The 17,281-nt window shown below is 41.2% G+C and overlaps 1 protein-coding gene across 21 annotated transcripts in view; it reads right to left on the bottom strand.

Annotated features, from left to right (window-relative positions):
• The window catches only part of LOC137984000 (NLR family CARD domain-containing protein 3-like), a 349,493-nt gene that overhangs the window by 15,146 nt on the left and 317,066 nt on the right, over nucleotides 1-17,281 (bottom strand). For 15 of the 21 annotated variants that reach the window (XM_068831171.1, XM_068831169.1, XM_068831165.1 and 12 more), the window contains 3 exons: nucleotides 13,802-13,965; nucleotides 13,249-13,312; nucleotides 4,823-4,888 (listed from right to left, as the gene is read on the bottom strand). The gene's annotated coding sequence lies outside the window, so the exon portion shown is untranslated. The remainder of the gene's footprint in view (nucleotides 1-4,822; nucleotides 4,889-13,248; nucleotides 13,313-13,801; nucleotides 13,966-17,281) is intronic. The other 6 variants (XM_068831172.1, XM_068831175.1, XM_068831177.1 and 3 more) reach the window with 3 other exon arrangements.

Raw genomic sequence — 17,281 nt, 5'->3', positions numbered from 1 at the left:
TGGAATTTTAACCGTGGGAACATTTAAACCAGCAATATTTGACTGAATTTGGTGGGCTCGTGAAAATTGATTCTTCAGCCCGAGAGAGGACAAAACGTGAAGCCCTACTCCATGGAGTACCCTATGTAGTACCTAAATGGAGTACCCCTAAAAATCATTTTATTGGTCAAATTCAATACATTATCAACATGGTGGGGTATTTAGATGTATATACCTTTGGCCGCCATCTTGAAGTTTCGTGGGTATTTCGTGTATCCCTTATTATAGTGTATTTAAAGACAAATATTTATAAAAACCGTGTGTATCCCTGCATACCCATTCAGGCCTGTGAACGTCCATGTATATATACCCCTCTGGAATGGATTGGAAAACTTTACTTGTATGCGGTTAGATTACAAATGGGTATATATAGGTATACAGGGGCATACATGAGTATATATGGGTATACAGGGGCATACATGAGTATATATAGGTAAACAGGGGCATACAGGGGCATGTGTGGTTATACACTCTATACTACAGTGGTGTATATGGGTATATTATGGGTATGCACGGGCCTATATGGGTATACAAGGTCATACAGGTTTGTATCATACACAAAAAAAAATACACTACAATAAGGGATACATGAAATACCAACGAAATTTCAAGATGGCGGTCAATGTATGAACTGCATCGAACAGTAACAATCGCAGAGCCGAAATGCTCGAAATAAATAAAGGTAATGTGCATCCAAATACCTCACAATGTTGATAAAGTATTTAGTTTGACCAATAAATGATTTTTAGGGGTACTCCATGGAGTAGGGTTCCGCGTTTTGTCCTCTCCCGTTCAGCCCTGGTATTTGACTATAACCGTTGACAACCGATGAACCGGCAGCACTTTCCCAAGGGTAAAGGGTAAAAGGGTAATGGTTAAAGGGTAAAGAGTAAAGGGTAATATTTTGAACCAACCTTTTTGCTGAAGTGCTTGGCGCAGCCATTAATTCCTATTACACACTGTTGAAATGGCGAGAACTCGATTGCATGGTCCAAGAAATTGTTGTGTTCATGATTAATCTTTTTGTGGAAGCAATATTAAGCGTGCCCTATGTAGGCGAGCACAGCAGATCCCACGAATGGCTCAAAAACGGCAAACTGATATTTTCTGTCTCGCTTGTACTTTGTGGATGCGTTCGCTACCAAAACCTGCATGAAGAACTTAAGACTCGGATCTTTCAGCATTGCAATTGAACACAAAATCCAAAAATGGTCCGCTATTGAAATCTCGAGAATGAATGCAATTAATTAATAAGATCCGAAAATAATTCCGTTTTAGGATTTTGTGTTCCAGTGAAAATCAGAAAGATTGCGATTTTGAAATCGGATTTCGAATCAAACGCACCCCCAAGTTTAATCGAACACACTCTTTGTTTTTTCTTGGGGTAAGCAATTAAGTTAGCCTATCAAGTGAACTATATAGTAAGCTCCACTCGGGCGAGGTTTTGAGGAGCAACCCATGTTCGAAGTGACTTTTTTTTTCTGCAATAATATCTAGTGCTCATAGTTAATTTTCCTGTGTAAGCATAGGCGTACGGGCACGATCCGAACGGGGGGGGGGGGGGGGGTGTCCTTTTTGCCCGATTAAATTACACAGTGCCCGAATGCTTGATTGTTGAAATCCGTTTTTTACTCCTTCAATATTGACGAAAGAAACATTCGTTTACAATCCTTAAAAGTCATAAAACTGTACGTATTCGAAACATAGAGTTTTTAGAACCTCACATAATCTATGTAGGTCTACTCGATCTAGTAACTAATAAAAACTTAGAAACTCATATACGTTAACGTTAAATTGTGAGACCCAAATTAAATTTATTAAGTTAAGAGCTTTTCTACGCAGGATTTACGTTATATCCTGCGTGCAATTTTTACTGGAACGTGCTTTTGTACTATAACTTCATGTATAAAACTACTTCCCTTTAGACATCTTGTTAGAATCCCTGATGAAGTCTCTGATTTCCGAGACTGTGGGGGGGGGGGGGGGGGGGCAACCCCCAAAATCCAAGAATTCAAAGGCTAGAAAATCCAAGAATTCAAAGGCTGGAGTCTACAATATTCAGTGGTCTGCCACAGCAGTACTATAGCCTCACATTCATCTAATTTGCATTATTAATGGTGTTATCCAAAATAGTCCACTTGTTTGCCACTGCAGTCCAACCTGCACTCACGCAGTTAGTCATTTACGTGATAAGGGCACATTTTTGATGCTGAGTCTTCAGTTTAGGGTTTGAGACTCTGCAACAATACCGTGTGCCTACCGTATACAAAGTTTCTTTACACTGACTGGCACTAAACATCGTTCTTGGTTTTTAAGCCTAAGCACTAACTTTAAAGTTTAAATTTTAGAGCTCATTTTGGTGAGATAAAGGCATATTTTAAAATAGCTACCTATAAGTTAAGGGTTTGAGACACTGTAAATCATGTCCGGCAGGTACAAAACACAGGTCACAGGTCATTGTTTTACCAATACAGAAAGTATCCTAAACATTGATAAAAGCTAACCTTAGGCCTAATTAGGCCTAAACAAAAGTTTTTAGGCCTAAGCCTAGCTTTTATGAATGCTTAGGATACTGTCTGTATTGGTAAAACAATGACCTGTGACCTGTTACCTGTCTTTTGTACCTGTCGAATCATGTCTAATCCTTGCCCACCGGACTGCAGGACCGTGGTGGCAGTTATTTGTGACCCTCTCGCTTCAAGATGATCCATGTGGAATGTATTATAGTCCTCCACTGGGTTACTGTCATAAAATTTCTTTTTCTATTTCACGTTTTATTGTTTAGTTGTCGTCTTAGTGCGATATTGTAGTTCGTTAGTATTTACTATATTACCGATAAGTGTTCCTTTTTTTTTTTAATTTCTTGGAGTATAGTGTATTACCTGTCTAATTGTTTATGAGCTTCTTTTGAGTGTTGTTATGTAGCCACGTAAAAATGCATGTTGTAATTTGAATAAATTAGTGAAACTATATATGTGTAAAAAGACGTAGCCTTTGGCGGCCACTGGAAAGTCGAAGTTGTATCTAGGGACGGTGAAGAGTGAATTTGAAACACTGCTAAAAGCTATTAGCAGGAGCCGTGTCTGAGTACCAAAGTGCAAAATCCCTTTGCAAACGGCGGCAGGACCATAAAGAACAAAACTAAGAAGAAAGGAGTAAGGAGGAAGAAAGAACTTGGAATTCTGTGAGTGGTTGGAGGAAAGAAGATGAGAACACTCAATTCGTGGGAGAAACCTGAGAGTGGTTTTGCGTCTTGAAAGAGGCTTTTGAAGAGTTGCCAAATTTGTCCGTGTTCGTTGGACAAGGAAAATTTTCTCGAGTAGCTGGACACGTTACTCGTAAAGTAACATCGTGTAAATAAATGAGTTATTGTTATCCGTTTAAGTGTTCACGTTCCTTCGGATTTAATTGTTGCATTTGTTTACGGATCAATTGGGAATTAGTTTAAATTTTAAGAACTCAATTAATTTTAGGATTACCTGATGATTAGTTTTTCTCTACCTTTTTCCCTAATGGTTATACGTTAATAAAATTGTTGTTAATTAGGTAGTAAATGGTAGTGCATGTGTTGTGGGATCGAGGGAAGGGGTTTGGTATTTTTCTGTCTTTTCTTTTTCCTGTTGTTTTTCCCCAAGGGAGTCCCCTCGGCTATCGTCACAGTTACTGCAGAACTGCAGTGGCAGCCACTTGTATCCGTTTCATTTTATCTAGTCATGCATAATCATCGACTGCATAACTGGATAACTGCAGTAGCAGGCATTTATCACTCCTAAATTTTACACATCTTGTCTTGGAACTGCGAAACTGCGGTGACAGTCATTCATAACTTTTCAACTAATCACCACTCATATTCATCTTGAACGGTGACGGGATAGTAAACTGTGACATGTTTGCATTTTCTTGTCGGGGAACAAATTAAATCTTTGATGGTGGCTTGTGCTTGAGAATTCTTTAAATTAGGTCTTTCACAGCCTGCTTGTGTGATGCCTTTGGCAAATACCATGAATTTCAGCACCTTTATTGTTTTTACCAGCTTGAGCATTCTACGGCTAAAAATACCGCTTAAAAAAAACCATGAAGTATGAGTTGAAGACACGTTGAAGTCCGGGGCGAGGGACCCGCGTATGAAAGCCTAAGCAAGGATGCTTGTCATCTCGGTTAGGGCGGGTGTAAATTTCGGATTTTGGTCTCATTTAGGGTTTTTTTGGCAAAACGCCTCATGTATAGCAGTGGAAGTCTCGTTTAGGGTTGCACGCAAAGAAATGTATAAAAAAAATTGTGTAATATGTTTTAAATATGGTCTCTTTTAGGGGTCACAAAAAAACTTGGCCACGCCCAGATTGGTCTCCTTTTGGGGGTTTAATTCGAAATTTTCGACAAGCATCCCTGTCCCTTCATATGCAAAGTCTCCCCCCCCCCCCCCCCCACCACGGCCATTGAAAAACAACTGAACTTTGAATTAAGTCCCGGATGTGTCGCATGAGCATTATATTACATCACAACTAGAATTTGGCAATGTAATTGCACAGTGCAAAAAAACACATCTTATGTTTTGCCTTAGCAATGTTCGATTTCATTTTCTAAACAATTTAAGCGGAATGTGTTTATGCAAGTAAGATTATTTTGAATAGCTTTGGGCAGTTAGTATGTCCTCCCAGAAATGCGGAAGGGCTTGCATTGTTTAAAAAAAGGTTGATAGAAAGTAATACTGATAGTTTGTCATCACAAAAACAAGTAAAGTCAAGTTGAATTGTCTCAAAATTGGTTACAATTAACCTCTTACCTCCGCACAGACTCTCAGTGACGGGAAGCTCTTGTTTTTCCTCTCTGAGTCTCCCACTATAAACAGCTAAGAAAGAGAGAGAGGATTACCTACAATCGTTAAGGGAGGTGACTCTTAACTACAGAAAGACAATGGTTGCTAAGGCATATTTTTAGTCAAGAGCCCTACAAAAAGTTTGCAAGAATGGTTCTTTGAAGTAACTTTTTCAATGGAAATCTGACATCACTTCAATCAGAAGGCGCATGTGTAGTTAGTCCCAGTCCTCTATTGTGCGTTTCAGTGAAACACATGTAAAAACTCTAAGGAAATGAAAGGAAGAGGCGCTTTTTTCACCGGATAGGAACTGTGAAATCATTTTTCGTAAACTGTAGCATGGGATTTCTATTTGGACCAAAAATGGAACAGATACTTTGAAACGTGTATCAAAGGAGAGCCTTATGACATCATAGTTTTTTGAGAACTACGTTTTTTTGAAAATCCACGCCACAGATTTTGTGGTGTTAGAATCTTATACTGTTGAGTTAAAAATGTGTTAAAAAAAACAGTTAACTCGCTGAGTGTTTAGGCGTTTCTGTTTTGGTCACGTGATTTACCAAATATGGTTGTGGGCCGAACCGGACAAAGAAATCTATGATAGAACACACTTGGCGAAAAGAAGGAGTCCATAGCAACGGTTTGGTTGTTCAGTGAGGGTCACCCCCTTAAGAGTGTAGTTTAAAACACTAATCACGAATATCCATGAATTGGTTGGTACAATGGTAAGATGAACCAAATGAAAAGGAAATGGAAGGAGAAAGGGGAAATAGATCTTAATTAAGCATGATGTTTATGGCAAATGGCAAAAGTTAAACGTCATTTTTGCTGTCTACAGTTTCGTGAAAATATTTGCATTCTTAAACTGTGATTAAGAGCTTGTTTCCCTATTTTTCTAATGCACTGATTTAAGCAGTATCAAAAAGTGAGCAAAATGAGCATTTGCAGTTTGCAGTAACCTTATGTTTTCTTTTGCCTATGCATGGATTGCATACCTTATAATACTAGTACCCGAAAAAAAAAAAAAAAAAAAAAAAAATATATATATATATATATATATTATATATATATATATATATATATATATATATATATATATATATATATATATATATATATATATATCATATTATTATGATATATTATTATATGCTCATCAGTGCAGTCCTTATGTCTGGAATGGAAGTTAAGCTTATAAAGCCACCCCAAATGTCCCATCTACATCTAAGCCATGCCAGAGTGCTCAAACTAGCGAGCTAGTGAATGTCGCACCTTAACGGCACGGAGGGTAATCAACCATGCAAGATCATTTTTGTAGTTCTCAGTAAATGAATCGCGGATCAGACTCCAATGCCGAGAAAGGGAAAAGCGGGAGGGGACGAAACCTGACCAGAGGGCAGGGAAAATCGGGATGGTGCAGAAATTCGCTAGCAAAACCTTGTAAAAGGCGCGAGACGTGTAAGTAAACCCAGGAGGTAAATCAGTGGCCTGAAAGGAAGAAAGGACACTCGCATAAAAGGCAGTGGGTCGGGCAGCGCTTGGAGTTAGGTTATCACGCAGCCCGGCCCACTCCGGCCGCAAAGGAGCTAACACAGAGCCACAAAAATACTTAGCAAGGTAAAAACCCTTAGAACTAGAATCGGACACGGAAGTAACTAAAGCCGCAAGCCGCAGCCCTGGCAAGAAAAATCCTTTAAACCCAAACCTCCACTATCAACAGAACAAATAAGCGATTTACGAGCTACAGTCTCTAATCGAGCGCGCCACAAAAAGGGCCATATCAGACTATTAAGTTTACTATAAACCCATTTAGGGGGTACTAAAACGCGAGACACATAGAGCAACTTACTTAAAGCTAATATGTTCAAAATAAGGACCTTCCCAATAAAGGACAAAGATCGCGACTTCCATCTATAAAGAGTTTTGTCAAGTTTGGACAAACGAGGCTCCCAATTATCGCGCTCAACGTCAACAGTACCGAAGAAAACGCCTAAAATCTTCATTTTCCTAACCCATGTGAGACCAAGTGGCTCGTCGAGGCGGTCTTTCCAGGCACCAAGCCACATGGCCTCAGTCTTGGACAAATTAAGCTTCGCACCAGAGCCACGCTCGTAAAACGCAATCGCGTCAAAAAGTGAGAAAAGGGAAGAATCGTTTTTGACAAAGGCCGTAGTATCGTCAGCATACTGGCCGACTTTAAACTGGACACCACCAGCCCCCGGCAAGAGAAAGCCTTCGATCGCGGGAGAGTCCCTAATACGGCAGGCTAAAACTTCAACGCAGAGAACATAAAGCATGGGGGACAGGGCGTCGCCCTGCCTGACCCCCCGCAGCAAAGGAACAGGATCGGAAAGGAAATCGTTTACCAGGATACGCATATAAGCGCCGTTATACAAAGTGAAAATCCAGCTACAGAAGGAGGGCCCAAAACCGAAGTGTTCTAAAAGATTCATCAGAAAGGACCGATTAACGCGGTCGAAGGCTTTCTCCTGGTCTAAAGAGACGAGAATACCTGTCTCGCCGGTTCTCTCAATAAAATCGAGTGTGTCGCGAAGAAGAGCCAAATTAGAAGAAATAGATCTACCTGGAACAGAACATGTTTGATCAGGGTCTACAATAGACTCCAACACTTTTTTCAAACGGAGGGAAAGGGCTTTCGAACAAATCTTATAATCCACATTCAGTCACGAAATGGGGCGCCAGTTTTTTAGATTTCTACGATCATCTTTCTTATGAACAAGACGCGTAACACTCGATTTCATACAGTCACACAGCTCACGATGGGCGAGAGACTCATTAAACATATCAACTAAAAGGGGCCCCAAGAGGGACCAGAACGCAGAATAAAACTCAACAGTTAAGCCGTCAGAACCGGGCGTTTTGTTCCTATTAGAGAGGCGAAGGGCCTCGGACGCCTCGTTCAAAGAAAGAAGACCCTCGCATGCTTCGTGCTCAGCATCCGATAACCGGCGGGTAACGTGCTCAAGCAAATGGGATTGGGCTACAGGGTCAATTGGCTCTTCAGAAAATAGGGACGAATAAAAACTCTCGTGGGCTTGAATCATGTCAGGGAGGGAAAAACCTCAGAATCAAAGACAGAGGAGACGGAGCCTTTCTCGTGTCTCTCGAGAAAGAAACCAGAGGGAGACTCCGCCTCCTCTGCCCACTTAACCCTGCTGCGAATCTAAAAGTGACCGCAGAGCAGCCTCTGAAGTCAGAATTTCAGGACTAGCAGAAACATCGCCCGAAGCCAGACGATTCTTCAGGGCAATTAATCGATTGGCTAGAAAAACCTTCTGGGACAAGAGTAAACGATGTTTACGACGAGAAAAGGCGATCGCAGTTAGCTTAATGTCAGACTTTAAAGACTCCCAAAAATCGCGGTGAGAAGCAAAGCAATTCCGAAAGGCCAGAAACTGCTCAATTAAATCCGAAATCTCTAAACAAAAGGATTCGTCATCGAGGAGAGAATTGTTAAACTTTCAAACTCCCGGGCCTCGCAGGGGGAGAGCTGCAATATCATAGTCTAAAATAACAAAGCCATGATCTGAGAAAACGTATGGGAGAATATCGCACCTAGTGACTTGATTGCACAGAAGCCGCGGGACCAAAAAGGTATCCAGTCTGCTGGCAATTGAATGGTCTGGGCTGAACCAGGTGAACTGCCTGTCTCGTGGATGCAAAAGACGCCAAGCGTCACGGAGGTTACAGCGAGATTTTAGGTCCGAGAAGTCGGAGTCGAGGGAAACCGACCTACCCAATTTGTCAAGCGCCGAGTCAAAACAATTCATATCCCCCCCAATCAGGAGCCGCGAGTTTGGAAGAAAAAAAGGACGGGACCGACTGAAAGAAAATCTTTCTCTCAGCCGGAATCGTCGGCACATAAAGGTTAACTAGATTAAGATTAAAATCGTCAAACTTAACAAGTAAGCTGAGAATGCGCCCACTTTGATCCTTCTGCCAAACAGAAACATTATTACGAAAAATATCAGAACATAAGATAGCTACCCCCCCCCCCCCTCTCCTCCCGACAGCAGGGGCCCAGAAGCTGGGGCCCGGCCACGAAGAGGAGAAGGAGCGCAGAACAGCGTCATTCGAAATCATAGTTTCTTGAATGAAACAAAAGTCTAGGCGTGAAGCACGAAAGAAATCAGAGACCAGCGAAAACTTACGTTGACTTAAACCCCTAACATTAATCGTAGCGCACTTTAAGAAGGCTAAACTAAGCGGGTGCATCCTCACTTACTACAGACAGACGAGACGACTTGCCCAAAGCAGCGCGTCGGGACGAGCCATGTCGAGATCTCTTCCTTCGGCGAGAGGGCCACTCAGCCACAGGAGACATGTTATCAGGCACAGCGTCGGAATCCATCAGTTCAGATGTGGCAATACTCTCAGGCTCAGACTCGCCACTCTCAACACTCGTATCGGTCAGGGAAGAAACGGGAAATTCTTGCACTACGGGAACTTGAACATCAGGGGAATCCTTGATGAGGCCTTGAGTAGTTAAAAAGTCAGGCGCAGGCTCAGAAGAAAGGGCCGAGGCCAAGGGCTGGTCAAATTCAGCTTCCAGGGAATCGTCCTCAGACCCTGCCGAATCTTCCTCTGCATTCTCCATGGGGGGGCTATCAAGATCCACGTCACCTGAATCAGCATTCTCAGCATCTAGAAGAGTGGGGGGCACATCCACGGGAAGGGGGTCAGCAGCAGGCTGGCTCGGGGGCTCAGCATCAACGGCATCACGATGCGAAAGCGGGCGGCGATACCAAGAGTGGCGGCAGTCAATGGCCATGTGGCCAGGTTCTTTACAAATACAGCATCGAACCCCAGCAGGACAATCACGGGCATGATGGCCAATCACTTCACAGTTAAAGCAAAGCATCTGACGACACTCTTGGGCCAAATGACCTGGCTCGTTGCATCTTCTACAGGTCTTCACCTGGCCTTCGTACTGTACACGGAGAAGGTACTTACCAAAACGAAGGTATGACGGTTTGGGGTCATCGATACACATGCGAAGAGTACGGATACCATTCTGGACCTGGGGGAAGCCCTGGACGGAGGAGCGACGCTGGGAGTAAACAGTGCCATATTTCGACAAACGGAAGGTCAAGGCCGAGTCAGGTAACTCAAAAGGAGCGTCGTACACAACAACATAAGACAAGGCTCTGCCTGCAAGATGAGCTGCATGAGGCTGGTTTCCAACAAAGAAAGACGACTGCTGCAGAAATTTGTTTCGGATCTTCTCTTTCGTAAAGGTGAGGACTACTGATCCATTCTGGGATCTCTGAAGACAACGGACTGACGTCGGAGGAAAGCCATCTCTCCCCAAGCTATGAAAGATTTGCTTGGTCGTAACTGAGCTGTCAGGGAGTGTGAAGTATGTAGAAGCAGGACGATCAGGCATGACATTCAAAACATCAAAATGCTCTCTTTCAAAAGAAGACAAATAAGACCTGCGACGCGGAGCTACACTGGAAACTTTTGGACGAGAATTAACAGAACCAAGAGTCACTTTATCAGCATAAGAGCCACCAGGACTGGTATCCATGTGGGATGGCGAATCAGATTGGCCAGCTCCAGAAACAGAGGGAGGCACAGGCGTATTCTCCACAATATCAGACCACAGAGGGGATACAGGCGTAGGCTGAGACATACCGAAAACAATTCAGGGTAGGACCCACGCCGTTCCCTCCCGGCAGGTACTTAGGACAGGGTCCAACAAAAAAAGAAAAAGCCAATTAGTCTACCACAAATCTGGTATGAAACGTGCTATGATGGGCTTCTGGGCCTCACCAGTGCAGTGCTGATGTCTGGAATGGAGGTTAAGCCTATAAAGCCACCCCAAATGTCGCACACATGTGGTACATCTAAGCCATGCCAGAGTGCTCAAACTAGCGAGCTAGTGAGCATGCGCAATTGCTAGCGGCAATGACCCATCCCAGTAGAGTGCTCAATTTGGACATGAAAGCAACAGTACGTTACAGGTAAAATAGACTACATTCCGCGGTCGACAAATTTGTTTCGCAGGACCATATATATATATATATATATATAAACTTATATAGCGCCGTTTTTAAAAATTCAACAGTGCTTTACAATTAATAAAAAGATGATCATTCAAACAATTACTGCCAATTAAAACAAAGTTCAAAAAGAAATGTCGTCAACTTACATTTAAAAACAGTCAATGAATTGCAAGATCTTATATCACCTGGAAGACTGTTCCACAGTTCAGGGGCAGCACAGGAAAAGGCGCTTTGCCCATAAGATTTAAATTTATATTTCGGAATTACAAGGAGAGATTTACCCGAGGAGTGTAATGATCTTCCAAGATGGTAAAAAGATAACAGTTCACAGAGATATTCAGGTGCCATACAATGTAGTGATTTAAAAATTAAAAATAAGATTTTGTAATCAATTCTCTCGCTCAAAGACAACCAGCGTAACTGTCTCAATACGGGCGTTATGTTAACGTTCTTGTTGGTCCCTGCGAGGAGACGCGCAGCACTATTCTGAACATACTGTGGTTTCTGAGTCTGATACTTGGAAAGCCCGGATGAAACGAGATCACAATAATCAAGCTTTGAAGTGATAAATGCGTGAATAGGGGTCTTGCAGAGCCGAAAAGATATAAATTTCCTAATTTTGGCTATGTTCTTTAGAAAACAAAAAATTAGAGGTACCCACAATCACAGTGAAATTTGCATGATTTGTGGGGTTGCATAGTTACAGTTTCCCTGAAAGTTTCGTGATTGCAAATATAAAATCAGCTTGCAAAAGGAGTTAAGGGTTTATATCGGATCAGATCATCACGAGCTTCATGCCCAAGGCTGCCTGTTGGCTTTAGAGTCACAACATTCAAAGAGGCAATAAAATCACATTAACTCTCGACATGTCCCTTCCGGGCCCAAGGGAACGGGATAATCCAATGAAAACGATCGACCAAAACAATGACGTGTTCTGACTACATCATCCTGTGTGAGGTACTTCTCAACAAAAGTACTCTCCATATAAAGTCTATTTCTCTGAGAGCAAGATGGATTTGTGGCCACCGATTTCCGGTTCCTTTGTTATAGTTATTATTTTCCTGTTTGTTTCGTTTGTATCACGTGATTCCCCCAAGGGAATTGCACGTGCTTTGTAATTTCAGAAAATTTTAGGATTGTCGCGTCCAACAGTTTTCAACGTACAAGTTTTTCGTTCGTACACGTTTAGTGCAAGTTTCGTACAAGATCTCGTTCACTTTGGATGTAATTTGAAAGAGAATTTTCTAGTGAATTTTAGTATAGGATTGCCTAGTTCATTGTGGAACTAACAGCATTTTTTTGTTAGTAATGAAACAAACACCAAGATTTATAACTCCACCAATAAGGAGATAGTTGCCATTCAACCAAACTGTACGTAAAAACAGGTGACCCCGCAGAGAAATAGCCATCACCAAGGGCTTATTCTCTAATGTTTGCACCGCAACATCTCTCAATGTGATGTGCCCATCAGCCATAGAAATGAAATGATGTACCCCACTGCACATTAAACAAACTTTTTCGAGCACCTGGTTTGATTCAAACCTAGAACATAAATTTAAAATGCTCCTATCAACCTTTTAAAGCTTTGTTCTATCACCCTTGTCATGGTGAGAGTTACCCAGAGGGATTATTCTTCTCCTAACATTCACAATAATAGTTTATTATCATTCGATGTATTTTTCCTTCCTTTGCATTGGCCGAGAGCCCACTATGTGACCTGCAAATAACTGCCTACAAATAAGTGTTTTGCTGCAAATAATATTCTGCTCACGCATAATAAACAATTATTGGATGAGGTTGAACATGATATCATGAATTATCAAAACCGAGGACAGTTCCTCTCATGAGTGAGGACAGGGAACGAGTGAGAGATACTGAAGCAGCGGGCTCACAGCGACTGTTGGGGGGTCAAACTGTCACGTGCCAAACAACTGTTGTGGCGAAAAAGGATTGTACTGATCGATTACAGTCAGGTATCACAGAAACCAGCTGTGATTGACGATGATTTAATTTGACGATAATCGAACGTAAACAAGTACAATGTGGTGAATAAACTAATTATTAATAAAAGATGCTGCAATACAAAGACAAGAAAATCAAGTATCAACCAATAAGTAGCACGCAATCCAATCGTAGTTACATTCCTACTAAGTTTGTGTCAAACCCTACGAAATGCGACAAAGGCAAACATGGAAAATTAAAATACACGATTAACAAACTAAACAATTTAAGCAACAGTTTGAGTAACCCTGCGATGGACTACCATCCCATCCAGGGGGCAGTAAAAAATACTCTATTCGCTTCATGCTACGGAAACCGGGGATAGGCTCCAGCGTGTTGGGCCACTGGCTGCGAAACGCTTACCTTGAGTAACTTGAGATTGTAAGGTACAATTTGGCAATGCTCGTAGGAGTGCCAATGCCAGCACCTGACATGAAAAAGGGGATTAATATCATGAAACTAGAGAAATCTGTAGGTTTCGTTAAATACATTATACAAAAAACCTAAAATAACGTTGTCGAAGGGATTGTAAAATGTTATAACCAACAAAAAAACAATTGCCGTAACAAAACAGGGAGGGCGTTGTCGCACACTGTTATAGAGTAGCTCTCAAATCGGAGAAAAGCAAACCAACACACCGGTTCCCGCTTGTACTCTAAATAACCAAGGGTAACCAAACTGAATCTGTCAATTATACAACTATGATCACAAAACTGAAAACCTAAGGGACCGGTCATTTATTAGAGGGGGAGGTGGGGGTGGGCTGGTGCATTTTAATTTTCCTATATATAATTTCCCGTGGGCCTGTTCTTGCCACTGCATAACATAGTGTGGCCCCCTTTGAGTCTGCAAATGAAACAAGATGACCCGCCCTCAACAACAGAAACAGTTTTAACACAACTTAAATAAAACTCACCGAACTATTCAAAGAAAATAGCGACTAGCCCTCCTCCCAGATCTAGTCACGGTTGTCACTGTGATATGAATATCATCCCCTTCCTCATCATTTTGATAATAAATTAATAATATTTGATTTGTTGTTGATTCCTTCAGTGTTGTTTCTTTTTTGTGGAACAGAAACTGGAATGGACAAAAATAAATGGCCTCTCAGAAATGGTTGCACATTTTTAGGCAGGCCCCCATTGTCAGGTGCACAAAAAGGTACATGTATGACCCCCACCTCCTTTGCACCAGCCTATTCTCTTTCCCCCCCCCCCCCCCCTTCCTTTTCCCTGTAATAAATGACGGGTCTCTAAGTATGCTACTGATATTATGTCTGGAAGAGCAACGTTTCAAGCACACGTGATCGTTAAAGCAATGTGATTGGTAAATTAAAAAAATAATAAACTGAAACAGGAAAGCTTTGATACAGGTACTATCAGCACTCGAGGATAAAATTCGTATTCCCGCGGGGCCATGTAATTTCCTCTACAAGCTTGGATAAAGGAAAATCCAAGAATTCAAAGGCTAGAGTCTACAATAACCAGTGGTCTGCCACTGCAGTACTATAGCCCTACAGTCATCTAACTTGTTTCTTAATGATGCTATCCAAAATAGTCCACTTGTTTGCACTGCAGTCCGACCCACACTCATGCAGTTAGTCATTTACATGATAAGGGCATATTTTAGATGGTGAGTCTTCAGTTGAGGGTTTGGAACTCTGCAATAATACCGTGTGCCTACCGTGTATGTACAAGGTTTCTTTACACTTACATGTATTGACATTAACCATAGTTCTTGGTTTCTAAGCCTAACCACTCACTTTAAAGATTAAATTTTAGAGCTCATTTGGGTGACATAAAGGCATATTTTAAATAGCTACCTAAAAGTTAAAGATTTGAGACACTGTATATCATGTCTAATAATTTCCCGCGGGACTGCAGGACCGTGGTGGCAGTTGTTTGTGATCCACTAGCTTCAAGATGATCCATTCGGCATGTATTATAATCCTCCATTGTGTTACTGCAGAACTGCAGTGGCAGGCACTTGTATCTGTTTTACTTTATCTAGTAATGCATAATCATCGACTGCGTAACTGGACGACTGCAGTGGCATGCATTTATCACTCCTAAATTTTACACATCATGTCTAATCCTCGACTATGGGACTGTGAGACGGCGGTGACAGTCATACTTTTCAACAAATCACCAGTCGTATTTATTTTGAACGGTGGCGGGAACATAAGGAAACTTTGATGGTGGCAAGTGCTTGAGAATGCTTTAAATAAGGTCTTCACAGCCTGTTTGTGTGATTCCTTTAGAAAATGCCTTGACTTTCAGCACTTTTATTTTTTTTTTTACCAGTTTGAGCATTCTACGGCTAAAAATACCGCTTAAAGAAACTATGAACTATGAGTTGAACACAAGTCGAAGTCCGGAGCGGCAGACCCACATATGAATGGGGCAGCTATGCTTGTCATCTTGGTTAGGAGTGTCAAGTTCGGATTTTGGTTTCATTTAGGGTGTTCTTGGCAAAACGCCATCATATATAGCAGTGAAGGTTTCGTTTAGGGTTGCACACGAAGAAATATAAAAAAAAATATATGTAATATATAGATTTAGCCAAGCCTATAAAAGCGGAGCTCCCTGGCTATTTATTCTTACTGCCTGTAGGCTTAGTGAAAATTAAAGCTTTTCGAATTGTCCGCGTTTTGTTGTTTCCGGTAACTGCTTAATTACTTAAATTACTTTCTTTGCTGTCTTCTATAGAAAAACTCATTGCCCAACTAGTGAATTCCACGGTAAATTTCACGCGAAAAAACCGACATTGCATGAATCATGAAGTGATGAGTGCGATATCGGTTTTCGAGTAAAAATTACTTTGGAATTCATCACTTTGGCAATGAATTTTCTTGAATCGCATGAGTTTTAAAAGAAAACAAGCACACCCTCAGCGAGCAAGTGGAAAGGAAAAAGGCCATTTCGGAGTCAACTGCCAGCAAATAGGAATCACGATAAAATTAAGAAACCGTCAGGAAACTTTGTCAGTTCAACGTCAAAAAAGAGTTTTACTGATGTTCTTTATTCCACTTTATCTCTGAAAACGAGATCATTCACATTTTGATGTATTTCATTGAAACATGCCAGCTTGACCTGGAACAAGAATCGGCAAAATACGGCAATGCAACCAAGAAAGAACAATGAAACTTCAAACAAGATCCGTTCCAATAAATTACCTTTAGGTGCCTTAAACGAACTTCTGAAAACACAAGCTATGGAGATCTCTCCCTAATTTTGCGAGAACTCATTTCGATTACGTGTTCATAACATAAGGGGGCAATTTTCTTGTCACTGTCGAGGCAGATCGAAAAACAGTTGGGCAAACGGATTAAAAAAGCACTTGTTCGCTCACATTTTGGAGCAAAATAAACAAATCAATCATTTCTTTATGTCCAAGAGAGTACAGAATAGACCAGTTTCGATATATTAAAATTCAGTCCTAAACAAAAGACATCATCACGAGGCTCTGGGGAATAAATATAAGGATTTGTAGGAGTTTATTCCCCAGAGCCTCGAGATGATACCTTTTGTTTTCGACTGAATTTTAATATATCGAAATTGGTCTATTGTTACTTAATTCCAGTTGAGAGTAAAAATTTGAGTTTCATTCCTGAACAAATGAAAAAACTATTAAACCACTTCTTAAAAATATGCATCCGTAAAAATAACAAACGGTTTAGTGCCCAAGGAAAGAACTTGTGGAGTAACTTCTTCCACCAAGTTTGAGTTATTACTGTATTCTGTTTTGGTGTTGTCGTTCTCTCTCTATCCTTTCATTTCTGTTCTAATCATAGGTCCTCCAAGCATCATGCAACCTTATCAGAGCTTCTAAAGATCTAGATATGCCAAAAATTCCAATACAGAAATAAAAGCAGCTCTAAACAAATTAAAAAAAAAAAAAGCATCAAGTGTATGTCCCTCCGATGCTTGACTTGAATCGATGATGTCATGGCTATAATACCAAAATTTCTTGCATCGATGGGTTACCATATTTTCTTAACTATGGTGTTCCGCGCGCGGAGCTCCGCTAATACGTTGTTGTCTCCTTTTTGTCTCTTTTAGGGGTAACAAAAAACTTGGGCATAGCCAGATTGGTCTCTTTTATGGGTTTAATTCAAAATTTTCGAGAAGCATCCCTGCCCATTCATCCCCCCCCCCCCCCCCCCCCCACGGGCATTGAAAGGGGCAGGTATGCTTGTCATCTCGGTTAGGGGTGTAAAGTTCGGATTTTGGTCTCATTTAGGGTGTTCTTTAGGGTGTTCTTGTCAAACACCATCATATATAGCAGTGAAGGTCTCGTTTAGGGTTGCACACGAAGAAATATAAAATATACATTTAATATGTTTTAAATATGGTCTCAGTTTAGGTTTCACAAAAACCTTGGGCTACGCTTAGAT

The sequence above is a fragment of the Montipora foliosa genome, chromosome 13, assembly GCF_036669935.1.
Source record: "Montipora foliosa isolate CH-2021 chromosome 13, ASM3666993v2, whole genome shotgun sequence".
In the NCBI taxonomy this organism is placed as follows: Eukaryota; Metazoa; Cnidaria; class Anthozoa; order Scleractinia; family Acroporidae; genus Montipora; species Montipora foliosa.
This window is presented reverse-complemented; position numbering and strand designations above follow the sequence as displayed.